The following is an 18,601-nucleotide window of genomic DNA, read 5'->3' on the forward strand; positions in this document are numbered from 1 at the left end:
ACTGGTATCAACGTTTTTAATTAAATAACAAATCCAAGAAAACTGAATAAAAAAATGAAAAAGCACTACATTTTTTTTAAAAAAATTCGGGACGGAGGAAAACAGAAATAACGAGACTATTCCGGAAAATAAAGGAAGGAATTAAAAAATGAAGGAGGTATGTTCACCCTATTCACACAGTGTGACTAGCTCATTTTATTTCTATTTATTTTTAAATCCCCCTTTTCCAACAGAGAGCTCTCGATCCGCTCAGGTCATAAGCCAGCATGCAAATCACATTGGAACTGTACTACAGTAAAACCTCGATAACTCGTCACCTCAAGTTATCGAAAAAGTATGACGGCTTAAGCGGAGTTCCTTCAGTTTTAATGTGCGATGTTATGAAAATCGTATAAATTTGAAGTAACATGACAATTATTAAAGTATGAATAAAAATAACAATATTAATAAAATTTATATTGCAAAAGAATAAAAATAATATAATTTTTTACCTTTTTTATCTCTTATTACTTAAATTATTGTGTTAAATTGTACTGTACACTTTGATTTATACCAGTAATTTTTATTTTAGACTAACAGAGCAACTGTTAGAATAGGTAGCTTTTCTTCATAACGCTATATTGCACATTAATGTTACATGTACATCAAATTTAATTTTTAGTGTTTTAATTCTTCATCAGTAGTTCATAATACAACTACAGGATAATCTCTAACACTTTTGACGTGTGGGGGGGGGGCTTTTCAGGGAAAAGTAAATAGAAGACCTCAACTTGGGAAAGAATGTCAAATGTTTTCAACGGAGATATTTTGTTTAAATTTCAAGCCCTAAATTAATAGAGCGTATGATTTCCATGATTATTTATTATCCGTGCCCGCGTTGCACTTTGACTTTAACTTGATTAATTTGATTCTTCGATTTACATAATTTTTGATTTCCTTGCACTATATGTAATCTTTGACGTATCAATAAATTTTGGTTTTGCCGGAGGAACTGTTAACAGAATACTAAAAAGTGCTTACGTTGTTTCTTCCAGAGCTTGGGTGTCTCGCGCTTTGTCCAGTTTCTCCAATGGAGGCCATGCAGAAATGAGATCTAGCTTGAACAGTTCCTAACGTTCCAAAAACCTTAGTCGGCAAATGAACTTCCCCAGCGTAACTTTCGTTGCTTAAACTGTTCCGTTTGGGTATATAGGATTTTATGATGACTTTTAAGCATATGGAAATGCTGTTAACAAGCTCATTTTTTAATGGGAGCAATAAAAATAGTCTCTCTGTTCCTCTTCGCTCAGACTTTTTTCATAGTGACGACTTAACCGAAATTAGCGACGAGTAAACGAGGGTTTAATAACATTGTGGTCTATGAGAGCTGGAAGGGTCTGAAGAAAAATGACGACTTAACCGGAGTGGCGACTTATCAGGGTGACGACTTAACGAGGTTTTACTGCATATGTGTGGGGGTGAATCATTTACTATAAACTTAATCATCATTTGATCATTTTTGTCGCACCACGGTCATTTTCTGCATACGAGGGCTAATTAGCTGGGCAATTTATTGCCAATTCCGAACGGAAGTCTTTTTTTATACTCACGGAGAGGTTGGTGCGCTAACCCCTCGATGTGGGACTCCCTGCGGTAGCAATCTTTTTCTGTGGTCGTGAGTAGTATGGGCGTCGGTTCACCGCCGGAAGTGACGTCACACTTCCGGTGGTGAGATATAGTACGAGGTGTCTTATCGCACTTCCGGTGTCTTATCTCATTTCCGGTGTTAAGTGGCATCTGTTTATTGATGACTTCCGGTGGTGAGATATAATACGAGGCGTATAATTACGTATTATCTCTTTTCCGGTCATTAAGTGACATCTGCTGTTAATTAAGCGACTTCCGGTGTTTATCAAGTGACCTCTGTTGTCTATTAGTTGACCTACGCTGTTTATCTCTACAGAATGCCGACATCCGGTTATTAAGTGACATGTGTTGTTCATTAAACGACTTCCGGTGTTTATTAAGATACTTCCTGTGTCTTATCTCTTTTCCGGTGTTTATTAAGTGACATATAATGTTCATTAAGCGACTTCCGGTGTCTTCTCTCTATGAAGAGACAACCGCGGTCTTATCTCTATGGACCCCTATGTACTTCCGGAGCTACCATCGTATAAATAGCGCGGTCTGTGAGAGACAGACACCACTAGCTTTTTCTTCACCGTCCTAGCTTGTTCGCTTTCATCGACTTCATCATTCTTTCGACTCGGAGCAAGATGGAAAATCGTAATGTAAGTACCTGTATATTCATCAATTCTAAATGAGCAGATATCGTGTTTTAATGTAGCGTATTAAGTTTTTTTTTTCCAGAATGTTTTCGACGTGGAATCTGTGTTTGACAACAATTCATTGCCTGATGGTATCGATTGGGACGGGGTAACTTTATTTAACTCATATATTCAAAAAATTCACCTACTATTTTACACTGATTTTTATACTGATGATAATACTGTACTTTTTTCTAGAATTCTAATCTGTTTGGATCGGATTTTACCATCGACGAAGCAGAACTGATACTGGCAGAAAACCCGTTCTTGGAAGAAATAGATATGATTCAAGTTGAGAAGGTTAGATTCAATTATGCCTCACAACTTTTCTTTTTCATTACAGTTTTTTCCACATATATGTATATACATATATTCTAACATTTATTTCTCTCTAACAGGACCCCGTGGATCAGATAGGTCAAGGAAGGGACCCTGGCGAGGGTACATCGAGACAAAATGCAGTAAGTTTTCTTGAAATAGAGCATATTTCTAATTATTTGACCCACAAAACACTTGTTTTCTTCATATACACTAACATTTATTCTCTCTCTAACAGGACCCCGTGTATCAGATAGGTCAAGGACCCTGGCGAGGGTACATCGAGACAAAATACAGTAAGTTTTCTTGAAATAGTATAATAAGCAGAAATAAACATGCTCTGTGTGTTACCCCACAAAACTCATTTCCGTTTTTTCTCTTACAGAACAAGAAGCCATACGTGTTGCAGGAAATGTCTCGCAAGAAAAATGCCCGTTTTAATGCGGAACAGATCACCTTCACAGCTAGGATACGAACGGAGGCGTTGGTGGACCCGTCAACTCGTTTAATAGCTGCTGTGGCATTTTTGCGAGCGTTCTTGATTGACGAGACAACTAGCGGGTTGCACCGCGAGGACCGACTACGGTATGTTTTTGTTGGATATTGTGACTGGATATTCAGAGTGATTTGACGAATTACTTGGAATAATTGATTATTTTCTTTTTTCAGAATCGTCATGACATCCGACAATTTGGACCGGGCTTATTTTATTTATACGGTGAAAATTAAATATTAAATTTAATTGAATTATTAATTAATTAAATATTTCAGGTTCTTATGGAGATACTGTAATGGTAAATGTTGGTGACTCTTGAAGGGGGGGGGCGGGAGAAACTCGAGCCCATGGGGCAGATCGATATTTACCGTTAAAGGTAGGCTCACTATAATTTGGGGAATATCATACAAACCGAAATTTTTCCACATGATATTGAAATTTTATCACAGCAAAAATCAATTATTTAACAGATTTCAAATTTTTATAACTGAATTTTCAAATATATAAGTAATTAAACTTTTATATGCAGTTAAATTTTTAAATGTAATTGATATTGTAATTTTAATTTTGATGGCCTTTCCGCATTGACAAAAATTAATTATTTTCAGTTAACTGCGTGTACACTTTTCTTCATGTTTCTTATTTCACGTGCAAGACAAAAACGTACATACAAGCTCGCGTGAAACATGTACAGTGGAGAATAGACGGTTCGACGAATTGTTTCTGCGCTGCAATATATAAATTGACGTCGCGACGAATTGACACGGCGGCAAACTTGTACAGCTACGAATTGGAGATGCGACGAATTTGTATCGCGACGAATTGGAGCTGCGACAAACTTGTACCGCGACAAAATGAGGCGTGACAAGTTGAGTGCGACAAATTGACCGGCTACGAGGGTACGCTATCTACGGCTTTGATCTCAGCGCCGATTTCTGCCAAGGTGATCATTTCAATCTGATCAGACACGGTAACCTACGACTGGAAATAAAGTTTAAAGCCCCGTTTGTCCAACCAGTCTCTGTTATTGTCTACCTGGAGTTCGACAACGTCGTATAAATAAATCAGGCACGAAACATCCTCCATGATTTAAGCAGTTAAAATATGTATTCGTCTCAAATAAAAACAGTTTTAGAGTGGGAAACACCATATTTCATCGGCGTGTTTCCATGTGACATGTTACCTGTGCATTTTCAAACTTATCCGGCGTCTTTAGTTGTGAAAGCAGATAAGCATACAGAACCTGGTTCTCACTGGATGGCAATCAACATTCCGGATAAGAACACCTTGGAATTTTTCGATTCTTACGGACAGAAACCAGAGACTTTCGGAAAAGAAATTGCATCATTTACAAGAAGATATAAAAACATTTTATGGAACTGGACTCCGCTACAATCACCTACCTCCAATGTATGTGGACAGTATGCTGTGTTCTTCGTGATACAGAGAAGTAGAAATTTAAGTTTAGAAAGTATTGTTAAGAAACTAAACAGAAAAGGAAATGATTTTGCTGTTTATCAATATGTGAAAAATCATTTTGCTGTACGAATGTTTTCCAAAAAGTAATAAAGAGATTTTGCCGATACATTGTGTTGTCTTTTATTTTTGTCGTTTGAAGTTTTTTTTTATTAAAATGTTATGTGAATAATCTTCACGCGTAGTAAAATGAAACAGACAACAAGTTCATTCAGTTCAAATATTTATTCATATCAAAATATCGATTGCATGCTCGATAAGTTTATACATCTGTCTGGAATTCAAATTAATTCCTTTTATTGTCGGTGTCTCATTGACAAAAACACGAATGTACTAAATTGTATTACATCTCGTGAAAAAAACACCATCACCAAGAGATTCGGAACGGGAACAGTTTCCTCTAAATTTAAAGCTTGGGTCGTCGTACGCAGTCAGTGCAAGGCTAGATAAACTGAAAATTATAATCACGAACACAACGATGATCCCTATTAACGCTTCTCCGGTCTCTTCACGGCTAAAAAATTTCTCTGGGCCGTCACAGCGATACCCGTCTCCTGTTGCATAATGGAACATTCTGTACTGAGAATGAAAAGAAAAATGACGACCGATCCCCCGGAAGTTTATAGCGATAAGGTAGCAAAGGCCAATAGCGATAAGACACCGGAAATCGCTTAATGAACAACAGATGTCACTTAATGAACACCGGATGTCGTCATTCTGTAGAGATAAGACACCGGAAGTCGTTTAATGAACAACAGATGTCACTTAATAAACACCGGAAAGGAGATAAGACACCGGAAGTATCTTAATAAACACCGGAAGTCATTTAATGAACAACAGATGTCACTTAATAAACAACAGATGTCACTTAATAAACACCGGATGTCGGCATTCTGTAGAGATAAATAGCGTAGGTCACTTAATAAAAACCGGAAGTGCGATAAGACACCTCGTACTATATCTCACCACCGGAAGTCATTTAATAAACAACAGATGTCACTTAACACCGGAAAAGAGATAAGACACCTCGTACTATATCTCACCACCGGAAGTGTGACGTCACTTCCGGCGGTGAAACGATGCCCATACTACTGTCGTGCCACCGTTTCTGTTGTACCTCTGCGTCAGGAAGGTTTCTGACGAGAACGAACCAGGTATCGAACTCGCGACACCTCTAAACATCCTTTGATACATTTAGGAGAGTATCTTATCGACCTGGGCTACCGCGCCCACTGAACTTAATATCAATACATAAAGATCACTGATGTCTGGTAATGATATAAATGTGATAATGTGTTGAATAAAATAGGAAAGTGAACAAAAATTGGAAAGAAAAATTTCTACGTAAAAATTAGTGGCTGCAGACTCCATTGAAATATTGATATTGTACCGAAACCATCAGCAGTTTTAATATCAGCCGCCCTAGTATACCCTAAAACCCTTAAAGTTCCCTTGAAAACATGAAAATGTTTTATTTTCAGGCCTAAAATTTTGATATTTTAACCCTCTGGCTGCTCATCCCGCGATTTCCACGGGCAACTCAAATGTAGCAAAATCTGCTCATCCCGCGATTTCCGCGGGCATGTGTTTTTCTTCCTTTATTGAGAAGCGCATCCCGTTTTTTCCCCGGTTAACCACTGAAAAAAACTCAGCTCAAACTTCACTTTTTGAGTGAAAACAATTACACAATTTTTGAAGCAATTTCGGTCCACAAATTGAGCAGTCAGAGCATATCACGTTGTGATATTAATTCCCAAACGGAATTTTATGGTAGTTATTAGAGCCAGTATTATTCGAAAAAACAACTTTGAAGAATAATTTCGTCACTCAAAATTTTTTAAGGTCAGTTTGGTAAGAGGAAGTTTCTTTCTCTGAAACCAAACAAAACTTCGATCTATCGCTATGGCCAATTTACTACCGAGTGAGTTCTGTCGGGAATGTGAGTGTGTGTGCCTGACAGTCTGATTGAGTATCTAACGTTGTGTCTGACGTTTCAATGCTGTCATCTATATTTCAAATTGTGAGTGAAGTGCAATGATTGAATATTTGTACCGTTTTAGGTCTGTTGCTATCTTTTCAACTTTTCAATTTTAATTTCAAATTTATTTTACAATATGTGTGAATACATGTTATATGACATTATTGGCAACCAAGGAGAAAAATGTCCCATACTGGTTGTCACAATGAATAGGTTTAAAAAATATAGTACAGTGATATTATTTTCAGATATATGATGAGTAGTGGTGTTTTGGGTCGTTCTGGCTGCGCCGCAACAAAAATTGTCCCGTTCTGGCTGCACCCTCACAAAAATTGTCCCGTTCTGGCTGCACCCTCACAAAAATTGTCCCGTTCTGGCTTCAAATAAAACACGAAAACTCCCACACCCAAAAATCGCAAGTCCGATTACTTAAAATCTCTCCCTCTCAAGGTTGTTTTTCCGTATCTCATTATAATATACCTGCTTTGTTGTTAACCTGAATAAAAAGAAAACTTAAGAACTTAATCTTTAAGATAACGCAATTGTAAGCTTGTCACGCGGCATTCAAGGTTGCTATTTAAAACGATGCTCTCTTTTCAAAACCGGCATACAAGATTTATTTCTTTTTATGTAATAAGCATTATTTGCCTGCTATTTTTTTTCCTCTTGATATTGTTTACCACTAATCATGATAAAGAAGCTTTAACGCCCAATCTCACTAATTCATCTTGTTATGAATCGGTTTATCTTGGAAGAAGTTACTTTTTTCATGTTTGCTTAAAGGATAACAAAAGTGTTTTTGATATCAGACATTTCTTTAAAAACAATCAAGGGAAGCTAGCTCCATATTTTGTCGGTGTGCAGTTGAATAGAGATGAATTCTCAAAACTTTGCCAGTCAAGATGTAGTGATGAATGATCTTTATCATTTTCGTTTCCCATCCACTACACTAGTTGTTGGACCCACATTAAGTGGCAAAACAACTTTAGTCAGAAAGTTATTAAAGTGTAATCTTTATGGGAGAGATATTAACAATAACTTATGGTGTTATTCAATGTTCCAGCCATGGTTTATAGAAGAATCAAAAATAGATTTTTACCAAGGCATACCTGAAGCATTTGATGATTTTTATGATGTCGTGGTTCTTGATGATTTATTAGAATCTTTAAATGATGAAGTATCACGTTTATTTACAGTAACATCTCATCACGGCAATAAAATTGTTATACTTTTAACTCAAAATCTGTTTCCTAAAAATAAAATTTTTCGAAATATTTCCCTTAATACTCATTATCTTATTTTATTTGGGAAAAACAGGGATTGCAGTCAAATTCAGTGTTTGGCTCGTCAGATGTTCCCGGGTCAGTCGAAATACTTCATCGATGCTTATAAAAAAAGCACTGAGAAACCGTATGCTTATTTGCTGGTTGATTGTCATCCGTTAAGCAACAAAGCGCTTCGTTTGAGAGATTTGTGTTTCTCGGACGCAGAAGGTGTCTACTGTGTTTTTGTTCCAATAAAATGAAGTCAATACGTAAAAATTACCATATGCTTGCTTTCTTACAAAAAGCAACCCCACTTCAACGTCGTGCTGTTCTGAAAAATGTTAGTCCATCCCAATTGCATTCTATATGTGAAGTATGCTATAATGCCCTACATAACAAGGACCTGAACTGTAATGTTTCTAAACTTAAGAAATATAAGACAGTGATTAGAAAGCTTGCTGACAAGAAGGTCTCAAACCACGTCAAGAAACGGATATTATCTAATCAAACAGGTGGAGCGTTTCTACCATATCTTATTCCTTCTGTGATCAGCGCAATAGGCAGTCTTTTCCAGCGTTAAAAATGGCTAAAAAAATGGCCTTAGTTCCAGAAGAATATTTGTTACCTCGGCGAATGAGAATATCTGAGGAGTCACAAACCGAAAATGAGATCGGAAATCTTTTGAATACCAACAACATGTCTGATGACGTCAAAGTGAAAATACTTAATAATCTCGTTTCTAAATACAAAAAACTGGTTCATACTCCTACTCCGTACGACCCTGTCAGAGTTTCAATCCAAAAACCTGAAGAATCGATTGATGTAACTGAAACAGTTATCGAATCACCTAAAAAAGTGGACGAAGATCCGATAATTAAGCAGATATATCTTTCAATTCCACAAACAACAAGGAAGTATGTTCTTCCACTTATAGATAAAATGATGCAAGCTAACCTATCCTGGAATGAACAAGGACAATTATTAATAGACGGGAAATCTTTGCCAGGTACCCATATCATCGATATATTCAGTTTTATACTCAGAAATAGAAGATCCGCTGAAATCCCCAGTGCTTTTCCATTGTTTTTTATGAAATTGATTAAAACTGGAATACCATTCGAATGGATACAAAATGATATGGTTAAAAGAACTTTTGCACAAGACTCTCCTTCACTGGCCCAGGAAAGTCTGCTAACACCAAAGAAGAAAATTTCTCCGGATAAACACAATATAAGTTCGGTGAATTTACCTGAAGGCTACTTCACTAAAGTGCGAGTACCATTTAAAAAAAAAAGAACCTAAGAGAAGTGCACGTAAACGAAGTAGAACGCACGAACCTGGTGCTCAATGGCTGAATTATTAGGGGATATTTACTACGATTTGGAAAATCCTGCTTCTTTTGGCGGTGTGAAGAAGTTAGCAAAAAAAGCATGCAAAAATTTCTGAGCGGTTAGCAAAAGATTGGCTAATGCGTCAGGACACTTATACGCTTCCTAAACCTGTCAGATACAAATTTCCAACTCGACCCACAATAGCTTTAGGGCCTAATGAGTTGTGGCAAGCCGATTTGATGGACATGAAGAAATATTCACGATACAATAAAGGGGTAAAATATTTGTTAGTTGTTGTTGATGTGTTTCGAAGGAAACTTTTCGTTCACCCCCTCAAAAACAAATCACAGGACCAAGTTTTGCATGCTTTCAAAGCGCTTTTCAAACAAGAAAAGTGTAAAAAACTCCATACCGATCGCGGTTCCGAGTTTTTCAACAGAAAACTACAGACTTTCTTTCGGGATAATAATATCGAACATTACTCAACACAATCAGTTTTTAAAGCTGCGCTAGCTGAACGAAAAATCCGTCAAATTAAAGACAAGATATATAGGCTATTCACTCACACCTCGAAATATAAATACATTCACTTTTTACCTGCGCTAGTTAGATCAATCAACGATTCGGTAAACCGTAGTACTGGTTTTGCCCCATCAAAAATTAAGAAAATTCACCATTCAGAAATTTTTGAAAGACTATACGGCTCTAGCCACAATGTTAGATTCAAGTTCAAAATAAACGACCAAGTAAGAATTTCAAAAACCAGGAAAGTCTTCCATAAATCTTATCTACCTAATTGGACACAAGAAATTTTTCTCATCAAAGCACGGTATAAAACTCAACCACCAACTTATGATTTGATTGATTTGAAAAAAGAACCGCTTATTGGACGCTTTAACGAATTCGAATTACAAAAGGTTATAAAACCGCTTGATAGTGCATATTGGAAGATTGAAAAGATATTGAAAACCCGTAAAGTTGGTAAAAACAAAGAATTCCACGTGAAATTTTTAGGGTACAGCTCGAAATTTAATGAATGGATACGGGAACCGGATTTAAAAACATGAAGAATCAGTTTTTCGTAACGCTCGCGAGTAACGCTAATAATGATTTGTTTCCAGAAAATACGCAGAGTCATTTCATCACAAAATTATTCAATCCGTTGCGTCTTGAGGGAAATTGGAAATGCGCATTAACAGACATTATAATTCCTAAAACATGGTATAACATTACTGATGATAACTCCAAATATCAAGTAACATTTTTTGAACAGATTGATGATACAGGGATTAGAGAATATAAAATATTTTTATCCGGAGATGACACTGCTACACTTAGTGAGAATATTAATAAAAATATATTACACACTGCTAATACTAATATGATATCATTTAATGTGAAAAAGAAAAAAAAAGAAGTAACAATTATTATTCCTACTGAATACGAAATTAAATTTGATAGAAACGCATCTGAGATGTGGGCTATTTTGGGTTTACCTCAGAAGGATAAAGTTCTAACTTCGACAACATACAATACGTTTTCATGGTCACCTAGTAAAAGGGACTTAAGTAAACAATACTTTACACTAGTAGATAAACGAAGTTTTGATATCCCGAACTATATGATTCCAGTTAAACCAGTCAAAGATGAGTTTTCTCATTTATCATTTTTTTCGGGTTTAAATGAGAAATATCAAGTTGATTACAGGTAGAAATGCAGTCGAATTTTCACTCGATAAAACTGAGAAATACGTTCAAATTAGAGTCTCTGAAGGTTTTGAATTGATTATCAATAAAAAGGATGCTGCATCTTTTTCAGCTATGATGAATCTGAAAAGAGAAGTTACAAAATTTTCTCACGGTGTCACAGCAAGTGTTTATGATAAAAACTCTGTAAATGTTAATGATTCAGATTTTTTTGAAATAGCTGAAGTGGCATTCAAACGTAAAATAGATGTTCAAAAAACCGAAAATTTTTCTCTGCCTCCTGGTTTGTATGCGAAAGGTGAACAACTAACACCTCATTTTGAAAAAATTAATTTTCAAATGCTAAAAAAAGGTATGTCGAGAATAATTGTACCACAGAACCATGAGTTAAATCTTTCTAAGGAACTAGCAGATATTCTGGGGTATGAAAAACTAAACTATCCACATGGTATATATCATTCGAAACATGAAATTGAGTTGTTTGCTGGGGTTTCAGAAATATTTATCTATACAGACATCATTTCCAGTCAGTTAATTGGTAATACCATGGCCCCACTACTTAAAATTATACCTGTCTTAAAAGAAAAAGATAATGAACAGGTTATACTAAGCTTTCCAAGTCCATTATATTGCTCCGTATCGAGGAATTTTATCGAATCGATTGAGGTTGTTTTGCGTGATTCATCTGGTTCGAAAATTCGTTTCCAGTCAGGAAAAGTTTTTTTGGTCTTATCTTTCATGGAGATATAAAAGAGACTACCTTTTTCTTCAGATTCTTATTATAGTGACAAGCATCTGGTATTGTCACTATGTTGTGCGCGCGAGCTTGTTGCAATTACTATATCAATCAGCAAACAGGAGGAGGCTTACCATATTTTCAAGGCAGGTTAATTCAACGAGGAAATGGTTTTTTTTCTAATATATTTAGATATGTTACTCCATTTCTAGCCAAAGGTGGTCGATATTTGGGTCGACAGATTTTGAAAACATCTGCTAACGTTGCAAATGATGTAATAAGTGGTCAGGATTTTAAAACAGCTGCTAAATCCAGATTGACGCAAATGCGTGATTCAATAACCAGTGATGTTATTGATAAGATCCAAAAAGGTTCAGGTCGAAAACGACGCAGAATCACAAAAAAAAATTAACCAAGAAAAAGCGAAAAGATTTATTTTCTTAAGTTATAAAAATAGATGATTAAAACAAAATATCATCACATTTATTTCCAATATGGAACAAAAAGGATGTCCGTGTTTGAAATCAGAATTAGATATTTTTGAAAAGCCCTTCATTCAAGTGGCTGTGGATGATTCTACTTTTGTAGAAGTAAAACCAATCGCAAGTATCTCACAAAAAGGTCCAATCGAGTTTTTAGTTAGTGGGAGTAACACTGAGAAATACATAGACCCTTCGAATATTTATTTCGAAAGCTAAAATCGTGAAACAAGATGGGTCAGATTTACCCGAAACTTCTAAATCTACACCAATAAATTATATTTTGAATACGTGTTTTTCTTCGTTGCAAGTATTTTTGAATGATAAACCAATAAGCAACTACGCTAATTATGCATACAAGGCATATATTGAATCACTTTTGTTCACATCGAGTGCAGCACAAAAAACTCATTTGACTAGTTCGCTGTTTTACATTGACACTGCTGGCAAAATGGATGACCATGCCCCTCTGAACTCTTTAAACTCCGGTCTAAAACAACGTCATGAACGTTGCAAAGCCTCACGAGAGATGGATTTAATAGGTCCATTACATTTTGATTTAGCCAACCAATCAAAACTTTTATTGAATGGAGTTGACCTTACCATAAAGCTAGAACGCGCTAAAAATTCGTTTGTTCTAATGAGTGATGTAACAGACACACAGCTGCTAATCACAGAGGCTAGTTTGTACGTTCGAAAAGTACAAATAGCTCCGTCTGTTCTTCTAGGACATGCTAAAGCATTGGAATTAGGAAATATACAGCTTCAGATTAAACACAGTGAGGTTCGAAGCTTTACCCTTTCTGCAGGTTTGCAAAGCCATGTTATATCAAATGCTTTCTTGAGTGAAATTCCCAGTAGACTGATTCTCGGTCTAGTACCAAACAAAAATTTCAGTGGTGATGAAAGAAAAAATCCATTCAATTTCAGGCATTCGAACATAAATTATATATGTCTAAGAAAAGATGGCATGACGTATCCATCAAACCCATACACTCCTTCTGCAACATCCTACGTTAGAAATTATATGTCATTATTCACAGACCTGAACAAATTTTCCAGTTCTACTGATATCCCAATAAGCTATGAAGATTATCCTAACGGTTTTTACTTGATAGCATGGGATTTAACTCCAGACTTTTCAAGCGAAGGTGATTGGATTTCCACTCCTGAAACCTCCAATCTATCTATCGAAATTAAATTTTCAGAAGCTTTAACAGAGACGATGACATTGATTGTTTATTCTCAAGTCCCAAAAACGATACAAATCGATAAATCTAGAAGCATTTACACCGATTTCTAAATATGAATTCTAACGATCTATTTCAAATCGTGTTTGCAGGGGTTTTTGCTTGCGATCAACTTCCGCTAAAAAAGAAAAGGAAGCATAAAGCGTATATTGTAAATATAGACCCCAAAAATAAGCCCGGTTCTCATTGGATCGCTATTTTTTTTGATAAAGAAAAATGTTATTACTTTGATAGTTACGGAATGAAATGCAGAAACGCGTATATCTTACGATTTATTCGTAGAAATTCAAAAGTTACTGAATATAATGAAACTGTGTACCAATCACCGTTCTCAAAATCATGTGGCATTTTCTGTTTGTATTTCCTTACACATATCGTGCGAGGCAAGAGACTGAATGAATTGATGAACAATAAAGAAAAGAACGAGAAGTTAATGTGTTCTTTTGCTGCTAAACAAATGCTACAGTTTTCCCGTATCCCCCAAAATGATGTCATACAGTACTGCGTGAGCTTGCTTTAATACACCAATTAAAATTTTGTAAATGTGATTATATAAACGCAAGAACATCTCAATTTTCATCATTCTACGCTCTGAAGATGGACCAGAAATATGGTTACGTTTATGTTCGCTCGAACGAAAAACCATCTCACCCTACACCTTTATTATTCTCGGATATGATTCAAGCAATAAAAAGTGCGATGAGTGTATCCCTTGATTACCCCGATAGCTGTCCATTGGAACTAAAATATTTCAAAGTAATGAATAACAAGAAAATTCTGGCCAAACTTCACGATGAGTGCATTCCAACATCGTTGATGGATGAACTATATGGTTTTTGCATTTTAAAACTAGAAGCTGGACTATGGGTTCCACATATATTTTGCGATAATTTCTACAACAGCATTTCGGAATGCGTTAACTGTGTTTTAGAAACTGACTTTGATCTACCGTTGATAACTAATTCTGTTAAAATAGCATACTTTAAACTGTTACCGGTGGATTCCGTGGTGACAGAAATTCACAGTGTTTTTGTGAAAAAACAAAATCTTTTCATTAATTAAACAATCTGCTAGTATTCGAGTTTTACTACTCTCGAGTATATCTTTGTAAAAAAAAAAATTACATATTGTCATTATAACATTGATATGTAAGATTATATTGATTGTGTATGCAGTGTGTATATATTACACTGATATTGTATCTAACTTGTAAGAATAATAAAAAAATATTTTAACTTAAGAATAAATATCTCGAGTATTTGTTTGTTGGTTTTTTTTATTCATGGATATAAAAAATTCAAGGCTGTTAAACAAATTACACTGTAATTACCTCAACCTCTCGAAACGCTAAATAATAAATTAGAAACGTAAAAACCATCCCGGAAATAAAAAAAGTTTTACAAATGTTAATACATTATAATGGTCACTTTTCATTTCTTGGTCAAATCGTGAATAAAAATCAGAAACAATATGATTGTTTCCGTAACACATATTCGGTAATCATCTTCCTTTTTTCTTGAAGGTTACGATCAAATTATAATTCTTGGCTTAGCTACGAATAATTGCTTCCTCTACTCCCTTATCTTAAAACCGAAGTTAAATTATGGGGAAAACCATAACATTCCACCACCCTCTCTTCAAGTCTTTCACGCACAATGTCATATAAACCATGTTTATTTTTGTGGTATGCTTGCTATATCGTGTTTTAACAGGAATGATTAATCGCGTGAGTTGACCTTGAATCTAAAATAAAAAGCCAGTGCATCGCTTACCATTTCACATTACACAAACGAAAAGCTCGGAAGACGAGATGGCTACTCCTGGTAAGTTTTTACAACGAAATTTTTTTTATTCTCGTGTAAAGAACAACTTAGCTTTTATTTTATTCGCGCTATGATTTTAAATAATAAAATTCAAGAACATTGATTTCTTAATAAGATTTTTATATCGCGTTTTTTTATATATTCACAGGGGGCGATTTCTTTTTTTTTGTTTTGTGGATAAAAAATTTAGAAATGAAGACTCATTAAAAACAAAAAAACTTAAAAGTGCAAACATTTCATCTGAGGACGACGAGGACAATAATAGCCAATCAGAAACAGAACGTCGGATTAGCAAATCCAAAAAAAAATATGATCTCGTCTTGGAGGATGATCACATAAAGAAAGGAAAAAACAGAACTTATTCTATTTATGTAGGTAATGGCATAGTAATTGAAAATAAAATATATAGGAACAACACTTACATAAACATATCGAGATCAATCGATGGAGATATAAAAAACAGATTTAATGTTCCTGTAACGCAATTAGACTCTTTGCGAAAGGCTCTTGATTGCATGGCTGAGCATTTAAAGTAAAAATAATCTTCCTGTGTTGTCAGCCAAGATTCATATTTTTTTAATGAAGCGTTTTTTAGCTTCTAGAATAAAAAGACAATAAAACTATATAAAAAAAACTATGAAATATATATATGAAATGTTAAAAAAATTATAAACTATCTATATAAAAATGTAAAAAAATTATAAAATATATACAAAAAATATGGGAAAAAGGGAAAAAAAAGTATTTTATCATATAAATATAAAAAAAAGTGTGTATTAAAAGTATATATAAGTATGTATGAAATAGGTTTTATCGTGGTGGTGGTTTTTTAAAAAAGAATTAAAATTTTATATTGAATGATTGATCAGCAGATTTTATCCCGTTGCCAAGAGATTAGAATTTTATACTTTTAAATAGTATTTTGGTATCAGAAATTCTATCTTTTTTTTTTTAGCTTTTATGTGTCCAAACTCATTATAAAAAAAAAAAAAAGAATACTAAATTTTTATATTATTAAATAATATTTTGCGTATAATATAATACTAATATTAAAAAAAAATATTATGTGGTCAAAATGTTTGCATTAAAACAAACAGCTTTCAATAACTTTATCAAAACATATCGAGCGGTAACAACCATACGTGATCCTTATAAATTATTATCGAAAACAAAGGGCCAGATTAAAAATTTGATTTTAAAATTTCATAAAACATTTCTAAAGATCATAATTTGCTTGGAAATATCCTTTTTTAAATACGATGAATATCGTAATATATCAAGAACCAAATTTTACTTCGCATCAAAAGTTCTTAAAATAATATGTTCAAATAATTTAGATGATATTTTGAATGATGCCTTAGTTAATATTCTCGATAGAATAGATAATTTTGTTAGAAATGGTAGTGGGTGGGTTATAGAAAACATTAATTTTATAGATCTGAGTTTAGGTCGATATAAACCTCTGACGGGTGGATGTGAATTTGTATCGTTACCAAAATATTTAAAAAATAAAAAATGTTTACTTGAAATTAAAAATATTAATGACCAGAAATGTTTTCTGTTTGCTGTATTAGCAGCTCTCTTCCCCCCCCCCCCCAAAAAAAAAATGTAAGAAGTAAAAAACTTCTTATTTTAAATTTTTCAAATACTTGAAATTTAATGAACAAGATTTCCCTATGGATATTAATAATATACACATTTTCGAAAAATCAAACAATCTAATAATTAATGTTTTTAAATATAAAAAAAATCTGTAACACCTCTTTACATAGGAAAAACAACAAGGGAACAAAAAAAAATAAATTTACTTTTATTTAAGGGTCATTATTTTTTAATCACAAATATCAACAGACTCATAAACAGTAACGGTAAACATTACTATTGCAGTTCATGCCTACTTGGCTTCAAAAGAAAAGAATCTCTCATAAGACACGAACAACTTTGCTGTGACATTGTCCCCGTGAGTTTGCCTAAAAATTTAATGACAAGTTTCGAAGATTATATAAAAACAGTCAAACACCCTATCTGTATGTATGCGGATTTTGAAGCTATAACAAGAAAAAAAACTATAATTATAAGTGACAATTCTGTTGTTATAGAAAAACATGTACCGATTAGTTATGCTATCGCTGTTGTTAAAAAGAAACAAATAATATTTTTAAATTATTATTGCGGGTTAGATGCTGTTGAGGTTTTTTTAAAAACAATTAAAACATTAAAAAAACAGCTTATTAACTCCTGCAATTTAAACAGAAAAAAAAAATTCTTTTTACTTTTTAATTTATCCTACTTCTAATTTATCCACAATTTCACAGAATATGATTCTAATTTAATAATCAATGTCCTAACCAAGGAGTTTTTTAAAAATATAAGAATTATACCTAGTAGTTCGGAGCGATTCACGTCCATTCAGTTAGATGAGATTCTGATACTGGATTCGTATAAATTTCTTCAGAGCTCATTGGAACAACTAGCTGATATCAATACTGAATTTCCTCTCTTCAATTCAATTTTCACATCCAAAAATAAATTTTTACTAAGAAAAAAAGGAGTTTTTCCCTATTCTTTCTTCGATGATGAAAAAAAATTAAAATACTCGCGTTTACCCGATAAAATTTTTTTTTTTCAATTTACTAACAAACTCTGAAATAAGTGACGATGAATATAGTCATGCTAAATTAATTTGGAATAATTTTAAATGTTCGACATTCAGTGATTACCTTAAGCTCTATCAAATCACGGATGTGCTACTTTTGAGTGATGTATTTGAGCATTTTAGAACGATTATATATCGATTTTACGGTCTAGAAGTAACGAAGTTCTTATCAACACCTCACCTCACATGGGTAGCTGGACTGAAATACACGATGGCTCGTATTGAACTTTTACCAGAAATACAGATGTACACTTTCATAGAAGACGCCATGAGAGGTGGGATGTGTTTTAATAACCATCGCCATGTAAAAGCTAATAACCCAGAAATATATGGTTTTGACCCGAGTAAGAAACAGAGATACATACTATCTCTAGACGTAAATAATCTCTATGGTTACTGTCAAACTCAATGTTTACCAATTGGTAATTTCCGTTGGTTGAGTGATGAAGAAATTAACAAATTCAATATTTTAAATGTACCTGATAATAGTGAAACTGGATATATTTTACAAGTAGATTTGAAATATAGTAGAAAATTACATGATAAACACAATTCGTTCCCCCTAGCTCCTGAACATCTAGTTATTAACGAGGAAATGTTATCACCTTACCAGACTTACTTTCAAGACTTACTAGCTAATCTAAATATAAAATACAATTCCAACGTAAAAAAATTAATAAACACTTTATATGATTTTTTTTATATGTCATTATAGACTACTAAAATTTTATCTCAAAATGGGGCTTCAATTGATAAAAATACATAAAATACTGAGTTTTCG

The 18,601-nt window shown here is 34.0% G+C and overlaps 1 protein-coding gene and 1 long non-coding RNA gene across 2 annotated transcripts in view; one reads left to right on the forward strand and one right to left on the reverse strand.

Annotated features, from left to right (window-relative positions):
* The window catches only part of LOC149080388 (acetyl-coenzyme A synthetase, cytoplasmic-like), a 1,034,375-nt gene that overhangs the window by 735,823 nt on the left and 279,951 nt on the right, over positions 1-18,601 (reverse strand). The gene's annotated exons all lie outside the window — the stretch shown is intronic.
* The window catches only part of LOC149080395 (uncharacterized), a 63,607-nt gene continuing 60,051 nt past the window's right edge, over positions 15,046-18,601 (forward strand). The window contains exon 1 of the long non-coding RNA XR_016193572.1: positions 15,046-15,164. This is a non-coding gene — a long non-coding RNA (uncharacterized LOC149080395). The remainder of the gene's footprint in view (positions 15,165-18,601) is intronic.

This window comes from Pholcus phalangioides, unplaced genomic scaffold, assembly GCF_987345545.1.
Source record: "Pholcus phalangioides strain wild (caught in Gottingen) unplaced genomic scaffold, Ppha-v1.0 ptg000011l_1, whole genome shotgun sequence".
In the NCBI taxonomy this organism is placed as follows: domain Eukaryota; kingdom Metazoa; phylum Arthropoda; class Arachnida; order Araneae; family Pholcidae; genus Pholcus; species Pholcus phalangioides.